The sequence below is a fragment of the Rattus rattus genome, chromosome 1 (genome assembly GCF_011064425.1).
Source record: "Rattus rattus isolate New Zealand chromosome 1, Rrattus_CSIRO_v1, whole genome shotgun sequence".
NCBI classification, from domain to species: Eukaryota; Metazoa; Chordata; class Mammalia; order Rodentia; family Muridae; genus Rattus; species Rattus rattus.
Window position 1 is genome coordinate 122,041,258 of NC_046154.1, and position 16,686 is coordinate 122,057,943.

Sequence of the window (16,686 nt, forward strand, 5' to 3'; positions counted from 1 at the left end):
ACGGGGTGATAAGCATGGATCAATTTGCATTCTTCTACATGTTGACCTCCAGTTGAACCAGCACCATTTGCTGAAAATGCTATCTTTTTTCCATTTGATGGTTTTGGCTCCTTAGTCAAAAATCAAGTGCCCATAAGTGTGTGGGTTCATTTCTGGGTCTTCAATTCTGTTCCATTGGTCTATCTGTCTGTCTCTGTACCAATACCATGCAGTTTTTATCACTATTGCTCTGTAATACTGCTTGAGTTCAGGGATAGTGATTCCCCCTGAAGTCCTTTTATTGTTGAGGATAGTTTTAGCTATCCTGGGTTTTTTGTTATTCCAGATGAATTTGCAAATTGTTCTGTCTAACTCTTTGAAGAATTGGATTGGTATTTTGATGGTGATTGCATTGAATCTGTAGATCGCTTTTGGTAAAATGGCCATTTTTACTATATTAATCCTGCCAATCCATGAGCATGGGAGATCTTTCCATCTTCTGAGGTCTTCTTCAATTTCTTTCTTCAGAGTCTTGAAGTTCTTATTGTACAAATCTTTTACTTGCGTGGTTAAAGTCACACCGAGGTACTTTATATTATTTGGGTCTATTATGAAGGGTGTCGTTTCCCTAATTTCTTTCTCGGCTTGTTTCTCTTTTGTGTAGAGGAAGGCTACTGATTTATTTGAGTTAATTTTATACCCAGCCACTTTGCTGAAGTTGTTTATCAGCTTTAGTAGTTCTCTGGTAGAACTTTTGGGATCACTTATATATACTATCATATCATCTGCAAATAGCGATATTTTGACTTCTTCTTTTTCAATCTGTATCCCCTTGATTTCCTTTTGTTGTCTGATTGCTCTGGCTAGAACTTCAAGAACTATATTGAATAAGTAGGGAGAGTGGGCAGCCTTGTTTAATCCCTGATTTTAGTGGGATTGCTTCAAGTTTCTCTCCATTTAGTTTAATGTTAGCAACTGGTTTGCTGTATATGGCTTTTACTATGTTTCGGTATGGGCCTTGAATTCCTATTATTTCCAGGACTTTTATCATGAAGGCGTGTTGAATTTTGTCAAATGCTTTCTCAGCATCTAATGAAATGATCATGTGGTTTTGTTCTTTCAGTTTGTTTATATAATGGATCACGTTGATGGTTTTCCGTATATTAAACCATCCCTGCATGCCTGGGATGAAGTCTACTTGATCATGGTGGATGATTGTTTTGATATGCTCTTGGATTCAGTTTGCCAGAATTTTATTGAATATTTTTGAATCGATATTCATAAGGGAAATTGGTCTGAAGTTCTCTTTCTTTGTTGGGTCTTTGTGTGGTTTAGGTATAAGTGTAATTGTGGCTTCATAGAAGGAATTTGGTAGTGCTCCATCTGTTTCAATTTTGTGGAATAGTTTGGATAATATTGGTATGAGGTCTTCTATGAAGGTCTGATAGAATTCTGCACTAAATCCGTCTGGACCTGGGCTCTTTTTGGTTGGGAGACCTTTAATGACTGCTTCTATTTCCTTAGGAGTTATGGGGTTGTTTAACTGTTTTATCTGTTCCTCATTTAACTTCGGTACCTGGTATCTGTCTAGGAAATTGTCCATTTCCTGTAGATTTTCATGTTTTGTTGAATATAGGCTTTTATAGTAAGATCTGATGATTTTATGAATTTCCTCTGAATCTGTAGTTATGTCTCCGTTTTCATTTCTGATTTTGTTAATTTGGACACACTTTCTGTGTCCTCTCGTTAGTCTGGCTAAGGGTTTATCTATCTTCTTGATTTTCTCAAAGAACCAACTTTTGGTTTTGTTGATTCTTTGTATGGTCCTTTTTGTTTCTACTTGGCTGATTTCAGCTCTGAGTTTGATTATTTCCTGCCTTCTACTCCTCCTGGGTGTATTTGCTTATTTTCATTCTAGGGCTTTTAGGTGTGCTGTCAAGCTGCTGACATATGCTCTCTCTTGTTTCTTTCTGCAGGCACTCAGAACTATGAGTTTTCCTCTTAGCACAGCTTTCAATGTGTCCCATAAGTTTGGGTATGTTGTACCTTCATTTTCATTAAATTCTAAGAAGTCTTTAAATTCTTTCTTTATTTCTTCCTTGACCAGGTTATCATTGAGTAGAGCATTGTTCAACTTCCACGTATTTGTAGGCGTTCTTCCCTTATTGTTATTGAAGACCGGCTTTAGGCAGTGGTGGTCTAATAGCATGCATGGGATTATTTTTATCCTTCTGTACCTGTTGAGGCCCGTTTTTTGACCAATTATATGGTCAATTTTGGAGAAAGTACCATGAGGAGCTGAGAAGAAGGTTTATCCTTTTGCTTTAGGATAGAATGTTCTATAAATATCTGTTAAGTCCATTTGGTTCATGACTTCTCTTAGTCTGTCTACGTCTCTGTTTAATTTCTGTTTCCATGATCTGTCCATTGATGAGAGTGGGGTGTTGAAATCTCCTACTCTTATTGTGTGAGGTGCAATGTGTGTTTTGAGCTTTAGTAAGGTTTCTTTTACGTATGTAGGTGCCCTTGTATTTGGGGCATAGATATTTAGGATTGAGAGTTCATCTTGGTGGATTTTTCCTTTGATGAATATAAAGTGTCCTTCCTTATCTTTTTTGATGACTTTTAGTTGGAAATTGATTTTATTTGATATTAGAATGGCTACTCCAGCTTGCTTCTTCAGACCATTTGCTTGGAAAGTTGTTTCCCAGCCTTTCACTCTGAGGTAGTGTCTGTCTTTGTCTCTGAGGTGTGTTTCCCTGTAGGCAGTAGAATGCAGGGTCCTCATTGCATATCCAGTTTGTTAATCTATGTCTTTTTAATGGGAAGTTGAGTCCATTGATGTTGAGAGATATTAAGGAATAGTGATTGTTGCTTTCTATTATATTCGTATTTGGATGTGAGATTATGTTTGTTTGCTTTTCTTCTCTTTATTTTGTTGCCAAGATCATTAGTTTCTTGCTTTTTCTAGGGTGTAGCTTTCTTCCTTATGTTGGGCTTTACCATTTGTTATCCTTTGCAGGACTGGATTTATGGAAAGGTATTGTGTAAATTTTGTTTTGTCATGGAACATCTTTTTTTCTCCATCTATGTTAATTGAGAGTTTTGCTGGATACAGTAACCTGGGCTGGCATTGTGTTCTCTTAGGGTCTGTATGACATCTGTCCAGGATCTTCTGGCTTTCATAGTCTCTGGTGAGAAGTCAGGCGTGACTTCTCTTTATATATTACTTGACCTTTTTCCCTTACTGCTTTATATGTTACTTGACCTTTTTCCCTTAATGCTTTTAATATTCTTTCTTTGTTTTGTACATTTGGTGTTTTGACTATTATGTGACGGGAGGTGTTTCTTTTCTGGTCCAATCTATTTGGAATTCTGTAGGCTTCTTGTATGCCTATGGGTATCTCTTTCTTTAGGTTAGGGAAGTTTTCTTCTATGATTTTGTTGAAGATATTTACTGGTCCTTTGAGCTGGGAGTCTTCACTCTCTTCTATACCTATTATCCTTAGGTTTGATCTTCTCATTGAGTCCTGGATTTCCTGTATGTTTTGGACCAGTAGCTTTTTCTGCTTTACATTATCTTTGACAGTTGAGTCGATGATTTCTATGGAATCTTCTGCTCCTGAGATTCTCTCTTCTATCTCTTGTATTCTGTTGGTGATGCTTGTATCTACGGCTCCTTGTCTCTTCCTTTGGTTTTCTATATCCAGGGTTTTTTCCATGTGTTCTTTCTTGATTGCTTCTATATCCATTTTTAATTCCTTCAATTGTTTGATTGTGTTTTCCTGGAATTCTTTCAGGGATTTTTGTGATTCCTCTCTATAGGCTTCTACTTGTTTATTTATGTTTTCCTGTGTTTCTCTAAGGGAGTTCTTCATGTCTTTCTTGAAGTCCTCCAGCATCATGATCAAATATGATTTTGAAACTAAATCTTGCTTTTCTGGTGTGTTTGGATATTCTGTGTTTGCTTTGGTGGGGGAATTGGGCTCCAATGATGCCATGTAGTCTTGGTTTCTGTTGCTTGGGTTCCTGAGCTTGCCTCTCGCCATCAGATTATCTCTAGTATTACCTTGTTCTGCTATTTCTGACAGTGGCTAGATTGTCCTATAAGTCTGTGTGTCAGGAGTGCTGTAGACCTGTTTTCCTGTTTTCTTTCAGCCAGTTATGGGGACAGAGTGTTCTGCTTTCGGGCATGTAGTTTTTCCCCTCTACAGGTCTTCAGCTGTTCCTGTGGGCCTGTGTCTTGAGTTCAACAGGCAGGTCACTTGCAGGAGAAAAGTTGGCCTTACCTGCGGTCCCGAGGCTCAAGTTTGCTCGTGGGGTGTTGCATAAAAGCCCTGTGCAGTGGCAGCAACCAGGAAGATCTGCGCCGCCCTTTCCGGGAGCTTCCGTTCACCAGGGTTCCAGATGGCATTTGGTGTTTTTCTCTGGAGTCAGAGATGTGGGCCGAGTGTAGACTCTTCTGGTTTCCCAGGCGTGTCTGCCTCTCTGAAGGTTTAGCTCTCCCTCCCATGGGATTTGGGTGCAGAGAACTGTTTATCTGGTCGGTCCCTTCAGGTTCCTGTGGTGTCTCAGAGTGAGGGGACCTGCTGCTGCTGTGCCCTTATCCAAGGGAACCCAGAGGCCATATACAGTTTCCTCTTGGGCCAGGGATGTGGGCAGGGGTGGGCAGTGTTGGTGGTCTCTTCCGCTCTGCAGTCTCAGGAGTGCCCACCTGTCTCGGCGGTGAGCTCTCTCTCCCATGAGGTTTCAAATAGTTATACTTTTACTTCTTCCTTTCCAGTTTGTATCATCTTGATTTCCTTTAGTTGTCTTATTGCTCTAACTAGAACTTCAAGTAGGATAGTGAGTAAATACAGAGAGAGAGAGGGGAAACTATGTCTTGACCCTGATTTTAGAGGAACTGCTTTAAGTTTTTTTCCATTTAATTTGATGTTGTCTCCTGGCTTGCTCTATATTGCATTTATTATGTTTAGGTATGTGTCTTGTCTCCCTGACCTCTCCAAGACCTAACATGAAGGGGAGTTTGGTTTTGTCTAAGCATTTTTAAACACTGAATGGATGAGATGATCACGTGGTTTTATTCTTTCAATTTGTTTACATGTTCAGTTACATTGATGAACTTTTGTATATTGAACCACCTCTGCATTTCTGGGATAGAATCTACTTGACCATGGTGTATGATGTCTTTGATTTGTTCTTGGAATTGGTTTATGAGTATTTTATTGAGTATTTTTTGCATTGCTATTTATAAGGGAAAGTTTTATGAAATTCTCTTTTTTAATTGAGTGTGTGGTTTACATAACAGGATGAATATGGCCTGATAGGATGAATTAGGTAGTGTTCCTTCTATTAGTATTTTGTCAAATAGTTTAAGGAGTGTTGGTATTAGCTCTTCTGTGAAAGTCTGACAAAATTCTGTGCTAAAACTATCTGGCTCTGGGCTTTATTTTGGATGAGAGACTTTTAACCTTACCTATCTAGAAAATCATCATTTAGATTTTCCAATTTTGTCATTGTCAGTAGTTATCTCCCATTTTATTTACTGATTTTGTTAATTTAGATACTATTTCTGCTTTTTGTTAGTTTGACTAAATGAAGATGACAATTTTCTGATTGAGCATGGGGATCCTTTGAAGGAGTTAGGGGAAGGACTGAAGGAGCTGAAAGTGCTTTAATCCCTATAGGAAGAACAACAATATCAACAATCAGACCCCCCAAAGCTTCCAGGAACTATAAACCACCAACCAAGAGTACACATGGAGGGAACCATGTTTCCAGCTGCTTATGTATCAGAGGATTGCCTTATCTGGGAGGCTCATGGTCCTGCGAGATTTTTATGCTCTAATGTTAGGGCAGTGAGGCAGGAGTGGGTAGGTGGGTGGGGGAGCTCTATCATAGAAACAGGGAGCTTGATGATGGGATAATTGGTTTATGGATGGGAAAGTAGGATGGGGGAGTCAAATTTAAAATGTAAATAAATAAAATAACCAAAAGAAAAGAGAAAAAAGAATTATTTAACATTTCTAGACATCAGGGTGATGTAAATCAAAATTATCCTTAGATTCCACTTTATACCAATCAGAATAGCTAAGATAAAAACCTCAATTGACAGTACATGTCGACAAGGATATGGAGCAAGGGGAACACTCCTCCATAGCTGTTGGGAGTGCAAACTTGTACAACCACTTTTGAAATCAATTTAGTGATTTTCAGAAACCTTGGAATAGTTCTAACTTAAGGACCAGTTATACCCATCCTGTGCATATGATGCCTACTATACCACAGGGACACTTGTTCTCCTATGTTCATAATAGCTTTATTTGTTATAGTCAGAAATTCAAAACAACTTAAATGGCCCTTAACTGAAGAATAGATAAATAAAATGTGGTAATCTGTACAATGGAATAATATTAATCTATTAAAAACAAAGATATTTTGCAGGCAAATGGATGAAATTTGAGAATATCATCCTGAGAGAGGTAACACAGACCCAGAAAGACATATATGGTATGTATTTACTTAAAAATTGGCCATAAAGTACAGGAAAACCATGCTACAATCCACAGACCCAAAGAAACTGGGTAATAAGTGAGGAAGTGTGATTCTCAATTAGAAGGGAAAGCAAAATAGTCATCAGAGGTAGATGGGGCGTGATAACTGAGTGGTAGATCTGGTGAAGATGGGTATGAGGATGATGTTCTGCTGTGGGGGAAAAGAAGGCAGGAGTAGGCTGAGAGTGAGAATGGAAGTTTGTGGTGGCATCTTGGGGACTAGTTGGAGACCTGGAATAGGGTAGTTTTCAGGGAGTCTATGGAGGTATCCCTAGCTGAGATTCTAGTCAGTCAGAAATATAGAAACTGAAATGGCCACATCTTATAGACAGGCAAGACTTCCAGTGGAAAGAGGAGGCATCACCTCCCCCAAAAAACCTTCCAACCAAAATTTGTCCTATTTAAAAGATCTGTGGGTATAAATATGAATCAGAGACTGAGGGAACAACCAGTCAATGACTGGCCCAACATGAGACCATCCAATGGGAGAGAGTGAATTCCCCAACACTATTAATAACACACTATTATGCTTGCATAACTGTCTCCTAGGAGGCTTCATCCAGCAGCAGATGGAAACAGGTGTAGAGACATACAGCCAAACATAAGGTGGAGCCTTGAGAGTCTTGTGGAAGAGTAGGGGATAGAACTGAGTGACCCAGAGGGGCCAAGGTCTTGACAAGAAGACCTAGAAAGTCAACTAATCTTGGCCTATCTGAGCCCACAGAGACTGAATCACCAACCAGAGAGGTCTCCACTTCCCCAACATATGTCACATATGTGCAGTTGGTCTTCATGTGTGTCCCCTAAAACTTGGAGCAGATATAGTTGTCTGCCATTGGATACCCTCCCTACTACCCGAACTGCCTTATTGGGCTTCAATGGGAGAGAAGGTGCATAGTCCTGCTGGGACTAGATGACCCAAGATGAGGTCATACCCAAGGGGAACTTCTCCTCTCTTAGGAGAAGGGGAGAAGGTAATGGGAGGAGGGATTTTTAAGGGCAGACCTGGGAGAAGAGGAGAGGATGCAATGTGAATTAGAAATGCATAAACTGTGGCAAGGGAAAAAAAGAAAACACATTCATTAGAACAGGGCTCCACCACTGTCATTTTTGATTGGTGTGAGTATTTTTTTGTAATACTCTTTTTTGGTTCAAAGTGAAGTTTCTTAGTGAGAGATGAGGACTACTACATTAATCTGTGTGTATAAGGACAACTATTTAAAATTTAGTTAGAAATTATGCTGATTTAGAGACATGGTAGTTGAGGTTCATGAATTGTTTAGATTTTTAAAATTTTGTGGAGTACAGGCTTTTGAAGAAAGATGTAATGATTCTTTGAATTTCGTCAGTGTCAGTCTTTCTGTTCCCTTTCGCTATTGATTTTGTTTACTTGGATACTGTCTCTCTGTTTCCTGATTAGTTTGACTAAGAAATTTTCTATATTGTTGATTTTTCTCAAAAAGAAAAACTTTTGGTTTGATTCTTTGTATTTTTTCCTGTTTCTAACTGATTGATTTCAACTCTGAGTTTGATTATTTCCTGCCTTCCATTCATCCTTGGTGTGCTTGCTTCTTTTACTTCTAGAACTTTCAGGTCTACTTTTAAATTGCTGTTTTCAGAGCTTTTTAATTTCATTATGGAGGCACACAGAGCTATGAACTTTCCACTTAGTACTGTTTTCATTGTGTCACATAAATTTTGGTATGTTATGTCTATATTTTCATTGAGTTCTAGAAAGTCTTTAATTTCTTTATTTCTTCCTGGATCCAGAGATAATTGAGTAAAGAGTTGTTCAATTTCCATGAGTTTGTAGGTTTTCTGATATTTCTGTTGTTTTTGAAGTCTAGTTTTAATCTATGATGGTCTGATAAAATATAAAGCATCATTTCAAGATTGGTTTGTGACTGACTATATGTTCAATTATGGAGAAGAAGGTATATTCTTTTTGTGTTTGGGTGACATATTTTTTTTTTAATCTTGCCTCATTTGCCAAAATACCAGTGATGTTTTGTTTTTTTTTTATTTTTTTATTTATTTATTTTTTTTATTAACTTGAGTATTTCTTATATACATTTCGAGTGTTATTCCTTTCCGGTTCGAACAAACATCCCCTCCCCATCCCCTTCTTTATGGGTGTTCCCTCCCCATCCTCCCCCCATTGCTGCCCCCCCCAACAATCTAGTTCACTGGGGGTTCAGTCTTAGCAGGATTGGGTGAAATATTTTAACGATGTATCTTAGGTCCATTTGATTTATAATATCTATTAGTTTCATTATTTCTCTGTTTAGTTTTTGTCTGGATGACCTGTCACCTGGTGACAGTGGGATGTTGAAGTCTTCCACTATTAGTGTGTGTGGTTCAATGTGCAATTTAAACTTTTACAATATTTCTTTTACAATGTGTGTGCCCTTGTGTTTGAGGCACAGTTTTTCAAAATTGAGATGCCATCTTGGTAGATTCTTTCTTTGCTGAGTATGAACTGTCCTTCCCTGTCTTGTTTGGATGAAAGTCTATTTTACAAGATATTAGAATGACCACTTCAGCTTGCTTCTTGGGTCTGTTTGCTTAGAGAAAAATTTTCCATCCCTTTCCTCTGAAGTAATGTCTACTTTTATTGCTCAGGTGTGTTTCTTGTATGTAGCTGAATGATGGATCCTATTCTAGCACTCATTCTGTTATCTGTTTCTTTTTATTGGGGAATTGAGTCCACTGATGTTGAGACATATTAATAACTAGAGATTGTTATTTTCTGTAATTTTGATGTTGGTGGTGTTAGAGTGTGTGTGTGTGTGTGTGTGTGTGTGTGTGTGTGTGTGTATTTTTCTTGTTTTTGCTGTTATGGAATTACTTATTTCTTGTGTTTTCATGGATGTGGTTATCCTTGTCTTGGAGTTTTCCCTCTAGTATGCTCTACAGGGCTGGATTTATGGATTGATAGTTTTGTAATTTGGATTTTTCTTGAAAGATCATCTATGGTTATTGAGAGTTTTGCTGGGTATAGTAGTATTTGTTGTCACTTGTGGTTTTTTTAGAGGTTGCCAAATACCTGAGTAGGACCTTCTAGGTTTTAGTCTCCTTTGAGAAGTTGGGTGTAATTTTTTATTTAGGGCTTATACACATTTTCATTGGATATTTTATGTATTTACATTTCAAATGTTATCCTTTTCCCAGTTCTCCCCTTTCCCATACCCGCTTCCCCTGCTTCTATGAGGATGCTCCCCCCCCAACCACCCACTCCCACCTCAACACTCTGGCATTCCCCTACACTCGGGAAACAAGCCTCCATAGGACTGAGGGCTTCTTCTGCTATTGATGCCAGACAATGCCATTTTCTGCTACATATGCAGCTGGAGCCATGGGTCCCTCCATGTGTATTCTTTGGTTGGTGGTATAGTCCTTGGGAACTCTGGGTGGTACCCATGATACAATTCACCGACCATATGACGCTTAAAAAGAAGGAAAACAAAAATGTGGATGCTTTAGTCCTTCTTAAAATGGGGAATAAAATACTCACAGGAGGAAATACATGGACAAAGGGTGGAGCAGAGACTGAAGAAAAGGCCACCCAGAGACTGAACCACCTGGGGATCCATCCCATAAACAGTCACCAAACCTAGTCATTATTGCTGATGCCAAGAAGTACTTGCTGACAGAAGCCTTCTATGGATGTCTCCTGAGAGACTCTGCAAGAGCCTTACTGATACAGATGAGGATGCTTGCAGCTAGCCATAGGACTGAACATGGGGGCCCCAATGGAAGAGTTAGAGAAAGGACTAATGGATTTAATTATCATAGGTCTGCCTTTGTATGTTACCTAGCCTTTTCCTTTTGTCACTTTTAATATTCTTTTGTTGTTGTTGCTGTTGTTGTTGCTGCTGCTGCTGCTGCTGTTCTCTAGATTTTGAGTTTTGATTTTTACACGGTAGAAGGAATTTCTTCTCTGGTCAATTCTACCTGGTGTCCTATAAGCTTGTATGTTCATAAACATCTTTTTCTTTAGGTTGGGAAAGTTTTCTTCTATGATTTTGTTGAGAATATTTATCTGAGCCTTGGACCTGTGACTCTTCACCTTCCTCTATTCCTATTATTCTCAGGATAGGCCTTTTCACAGTATTCCAGATTTCCTGGATGTTTTGTGTCAGGAATTTTTTAGATTTAGCATTTTCTCTGACTGATTTATCAATTTCTTCTGTTGTATCCTTTACACATGGGATTCTCTCTTCTATATGCTCTATTCTGTTGGTAATGCATATGTTGTTCTCTTTCCTAGGTCTTCCACCTCTAGGATTTCCTTAGTTTGTGTATTCTTTATTGCTTCTACTACCACTTTCAGGTCTTGCACAGTTTATTTATTTCCTTCACCTGTTTAATTGTATTTTCCTGTATTTCTTTAAGAGATTTGTTTCCTCTTTAAAGACCTCTATCTGCTTGATTGTATTTTTCTGTATTTCTTTAAGGGATTTATTTATTTCCTCTTTAAAGTCCTCTATCATCTTTATAAGATTGGATTTAAAGCAATTTCCTTGTGTTTCAGTTGTGTTAGGATATCCAGACCTTGCTGGTATCATATTTGACATGCTGGTATCACATAGGATATCCAGGTACTTTGGAGTTGTCATGATGCCCTGGCTTTTCTTGATTGTATTCTTCTGAGGGCTTTTAGCCATCTGGATGGTTTTAGTTCCTGGTTTTGGTTCTTCTAGTAGGTATTGGGATGGGGGTGAACCTGGATTGTCCTGCTATGGCAGTCCTCTAATTGGTATCCTTGTGCTGTATGGTTCTGGACTTTCAGGACTTTATGTTCAGTACTCTCAGTTCTGATGAAGGTGGGTAGAAGGATGCCAGGAGAATGGAGGTCCCCCTGAGATAGAAGGCTGCTCAGGGCAGCTTGGCCCAGCAGACTCAGAGAGCAGAGAAGATGGGTGGGGGATGGGATGCTTGTATGTTTCAGGAATCTTACATCTGACGAAAGTGGGAGGAGAGGTGGCAGGAGAATGGAGGTTCTTCCTGGGCTAGCAGGCTGCTCAGGGCAGCTTGGCTTGGTCCAGACATCTCAGCAAGCAGGGGAGATGGGAGAGGGAAGAAAAGCTTATGCATATGGCTCAGGATCTGAAGCCTAATGAAGGTGGGGGGAGAGATGGCAAGAGAATGAAAATATCCCTGGGATAGCAGACTGCTCAGAGCCAAGAATATATTTTCTTCTTACTATTTCACAGAACTTTCACCAAAATTGATCACAGACAAGGATATAAAACAAGCATTATTCCTGCCTCCCACAATCTATTCACAGCCATTTTATTCCTCTTTCTTTATAAGATCAATGAAGAAACAACAAAAATTTTACAAACTTCTGGAAACAGAATAAATCTCTTCTGAATACAAAAAATGAGTCAAGATGGAAAGTAAGAAATTAAAACCTTTCTACAATTAGATATAATGAACACAAAGCACACTAAAATTTATGGAACACAGTGACTGTGGTTCTAAGTGGCAAGTTCATAGCATGAAGTGCTTACATGAGCAAATTGCAGAGATCTCATATTCACAACATAACAGCACTCCTCAAATCCCTAGAACAAAAAGAGGAAATCACAGCCAAAAGGAGTTGATTGCAAGAAATAATCAAACTCAAGGGCTGCAATCAATAAGATGGAAACAAAAACAAATAAAAAATAATACAAAGATTCAAGAGAGTCAGTTCTTTGAGAAAAATCAACAAGATATACAAACTCCTATCCAAATTAACTAAAAAGGCAGAAAGAGGGAGAAGATCCATTTAACAAAATCAGAAATGAAAAGGGGATCATAAAAACATTTGCTGAGTAAATCCAGAGAATTCTAAGACATGTTTTAAAAACTTGTACTCCCCCCAAAATCAGAAAATCTAAAGGAGGTGAATACTTCTTTCTATAGATAGCACATAATAAAGACAGTTTACAGAGAACCCATAGCCAACATCAATTTACATGGACAGAAACTTGAAGTAAGGTCACTAAAATCAGGAGTGAGATGTTTGTCCAATCTCTCCACAAATATAAGAACAGTTATTTGAAGAAAGTACAGTTTCCTGTGTCATTAATTAGGAAACAAAAATGATGTTATGTTTTAAATAATGCCCTTCCTGATGCTTCTGTGTGGGATCCCTCACCCTGGTCCAGTTGATTCAGTACACTATTGAGTATCGACATTTGCTGTCTAAACTGGGTTGTTCACGTTTGGTTTCAGGAGTCTATTTTGGCCACAGCATACCACACTTGTAGCCTGTGGTCTGTGGCTTGTGACTTTGAAGGTCTTCTACTCTTCTCACACTGACATTAGTCTGCCATTGTGTTAGTGGGGGATAGAGTATGCCGGCAGTAGGTTATCATGTTTAACCAACTGAATGTTGAGAGACACTTAAGGTGCTGTACCCATAACCTGATTTCTTAGGAGCCTGCTGATATGACCTCCAAACCTGCCTGATCTCTTACCTTCTACCACACAGGTGGCATTATTTTTTTTAATAAACCTGTAATGATTTTAGTAAAGGAAAATTAAGTCACCAACTTAAAACCTTGAGCTGCTGAGGCCAGGGCATGGATGCTAATGTTAACAAAAGCAACTTGCTGCCTCTCAGAAAGCAGCTTGAATGGCTTCCTGGGAGATGTGCTGCTATGTTTTTTTTTAAAGGAAATTCAAACACAGAGGTGGAATTCTTGATGGAGGAAATTGAACATAAGGTCGTTCTAGAACAGCAGTGTGTAGAACAAATAGAACGCCAGCAAATATCATTAAGATTATGGATTCTCTTGCTGTGAAGTTAATTAGTAAACTTAATGCACATAATCTCATGGCTGGGAAACTTAATTAGAAGGAAAATTAGGAAGATAAAGAATTTAGGAGGTATTTGCCATGGCTCATAAGATAAAATCAGATTTAACATCATGTCTGTGCCCTTTTTTCCTAACAAAGTAGCAATTCATGGCTTTGGCTAGGTTTATGTAACAAAATAAAACTTTACTTGCAATTAAATGATAATATGAAGCTTAGGACAGAAAGCTGCCCTAAAATTCAGAGCACAGGGCTATGAGATGCCCTTACACTCCTCCCATTTCCCTTACCTTTTCTCTTTTCTAGATCCAATGTTTTACCATTTTTGTTCAACTTCCAGATGAAATCTCTATTGGCCTAGGGATAGTACATGAATATAGCAAAATATCATTAGGAGACATTTTATGGACAGAGTTTTGTGTATGTGTGTGTGTGTGTGTGTGTGTGTGTGTGTGTGTGTGTGTGTAAGAGAGAGATCGTGAGTGAGTGAGACAGAGAGGGAGAGGCAGTGGGACAGGAAGAGGCAGATGCAGAGGGGGAGAGAGAGAGAGAGAGAGAGAGAGAGAGAGAGAGAGAGAGAGACCTACTCACATGGCCTTTATCACAATTTGATTATTTCCCACTGTCTATTCCTCATGGATATGCTTGTTTCTTTTTGTTCTACTGAGTTCAGATGTGTTGTTATATTGAGGTGCTGAGAAGAAGGTACTTCTTATTGTGTTTGGTGAAATACTTTTCTGTATATATCTGTTAGGTCCATTTGGTTTATGACATCTGTTAGCTCCAGAATTTCTTTGTCTTATTTATTGGTGAGAGTTAACTATTGAAATCTCTCACTATCAATGTGTGAGGATCAATACCTATATGTGATTTTTCTAGAGTAGTGTTTCTTTTACAAATTGGGCACTCATGTTTTTGTGGAATAGATGTTAAGAATTGAAATGTGATCTTGGTGGATTTTTTTGTTTGATGAGTATTCTTCACTATCTCTTCTGATTAGTTTGTATTTACAGTCTATTTTTTTGAGATAGCTATAAGAATTTGCTTCTTAGTTCTATTTGCTTGTGTTATTATTTTCCAATCCGTTACCATGTGTTAATGTCTATACTTGATGTTGAGATGTGTTTTTGGATGCAATAGTTGTGTGGATCCTGTTTTCCTATCCATTCTGTTAGTCTGTATCCTTTGGGGGTGAAATTGAGATTACTGATATTGAGAAATATCAATGACCAATCATTGTCATTGTTTGTTTGTTATTTTTTGGTCATTGTAGTCATTGTGGTACTGATGGTTGTAATGGTGTGCTTGTGTTTCCCTTTTGATTTCACTTATCTGAGATAATTTATTCCCTATAATTTATTCATGACTACACTTAACCTCTTAATTTTCTGGTCTGTGTGTGTGTGTGTGTGTGTGTGTGTGTGTGTGTGTGTGTGTGTGTTTCAGCTGTATTGGAATACTCAGGGCTTGCTATAGTATGATATCTGGGCTCTAGTGTTACCATATCCCCCTGATTGTTGCTGACGGTGTTCTTATGCTAATGTCTAGGCCTCTGGGTTTGGGGTTGATTATAGGTCTAGGTGACAATTTCTGAGTTTGTCTTTGTTGTATATGTGTTTTGTGTCTTGATTTATTTCCTCTTTTGCCTTCTTTGTTTGTCCTGGGAGTTTTGGCCACATGTGTGACCTATGGTCTAGCAGCAAGTCTCTATTGAAACTGGGAGCTGGAGTTATGGTGTCTAGTGTGGATACTGGCCTAGCAGAATTTCTGTCTGAGTTGGAGGCTGAGATATAGTGATGAGGATAGAGTAGAGGGTATTGTGGATGGTGTTGGGCTTGCAGCAAGAGATCAGAGGAGGCTTGAGGGTGTGTAGCCTAACTAGAGTACGCGTGGCTGGTGTGACTTCTGGTACAGCATGAGTCTGTACAATGGTAGGGATGGGGAATGGTGATGAGGATGGGATGGGGGTTGGGTATATAATCTTGTGGGGGTGCTAAGAGCATAGAGGAGACCTATGTGTAGGCAACATATCTGGTCTTTTAGTAGGTATGACCTGCAGTTGGGCATGTTTAATTAGCTGGACTGGGGAGCAGGGGAAAAGTGATGAGTTTGGGAGAGACAATTGAGAATTGAGTCTGTTGGAAGTTAGAGATTGGGGAAGATCCTTGGGCATCTGACCTACTTGGTTTTCTGGAGGCTTTTTTTTTTTCAATAAAAGCTATTTTGACAGTATTTTTGCCTACAATTTTAAATCATTCATGTTTCATTCTTCACGGTGTTTAACATTGTTTCTGCCTTTGTTTGGTGTTGCTCATCATCTGTGCATATTTAGATAAGGGCTCCTGAAGACTCCTGATTCTTCACACATACACACAAATCTCACCCATTTTTCTTCCACAAATTATTTCCTAAATCATAACACAGCACCGACCCCATTTTTTCCAATTTAAAACTTTTATATTCCTGTTTTAATTGTTGTCTGGGAGGCTTACTGCCTCCATGTGCTAACCTGGGCCTAGTTCTGGAAGCTTCTAGCATTCATTCAGTCTAATCTAGATCTAGAATATTTCTACCTCTGAAACTTACTGCTGAATAAGCTCACCCATTCTTAGTATTTTTTTGAGCTCTAGCTTGCTAGTTCACTCAGCTGTTTTGGCTCAAAACTCTCTTCTTTTAGTACTATCTATCTTTCCCTTCAGTAGCTTCCCTTTCCTTTCTTCTTGTGAATTGGTCATACCCTATTTTATCACATGTATCTCTGATTCATCACTTTGTCTGTCAATCAATTAGGCATCACTTTTAAACAGGGGTATTTTCTTTTGCAAACTAACTTTACCTTCATAGTAGGATTAAAACTAAATACTAATAGCATATCTGTATTCTAACCAGAGGGATTAAAATTATGTGTTTGGGGCTAAGCCACACTATATCTAGAAACAGGATCAAATATTCTGTAACACAAAGTTTTCATTGGTTACTTTTCTCTAACAAATACCTGGAAAAAGAAAGCTAAGGAGGTAAAAGAATAGGCGTGTTTATAATTTGAGAGTACAGATCATCATGATGGGGAAGAATAGGAGCCAAAATATAGATGGATGATCACATCGTATCCACAGTGAGGAAGGAAAGAGAGATGAATGTTGGTATTAAGTCAATTCTCTTAGTTTTATTCAGCCAGGGGTTCCAGCCCATGGAATGATGCCACCAATATTTTAGGTGTGTCTTCCCTGCTATATTTTAAAGTAGTAATTTAAAATTAAGATCCCTAAACAGGTGAGAAGGGAAACAACATAATTAGAAAAGGAAAATTGACTTAATAATTTGAATGATTCATCCCTACCTC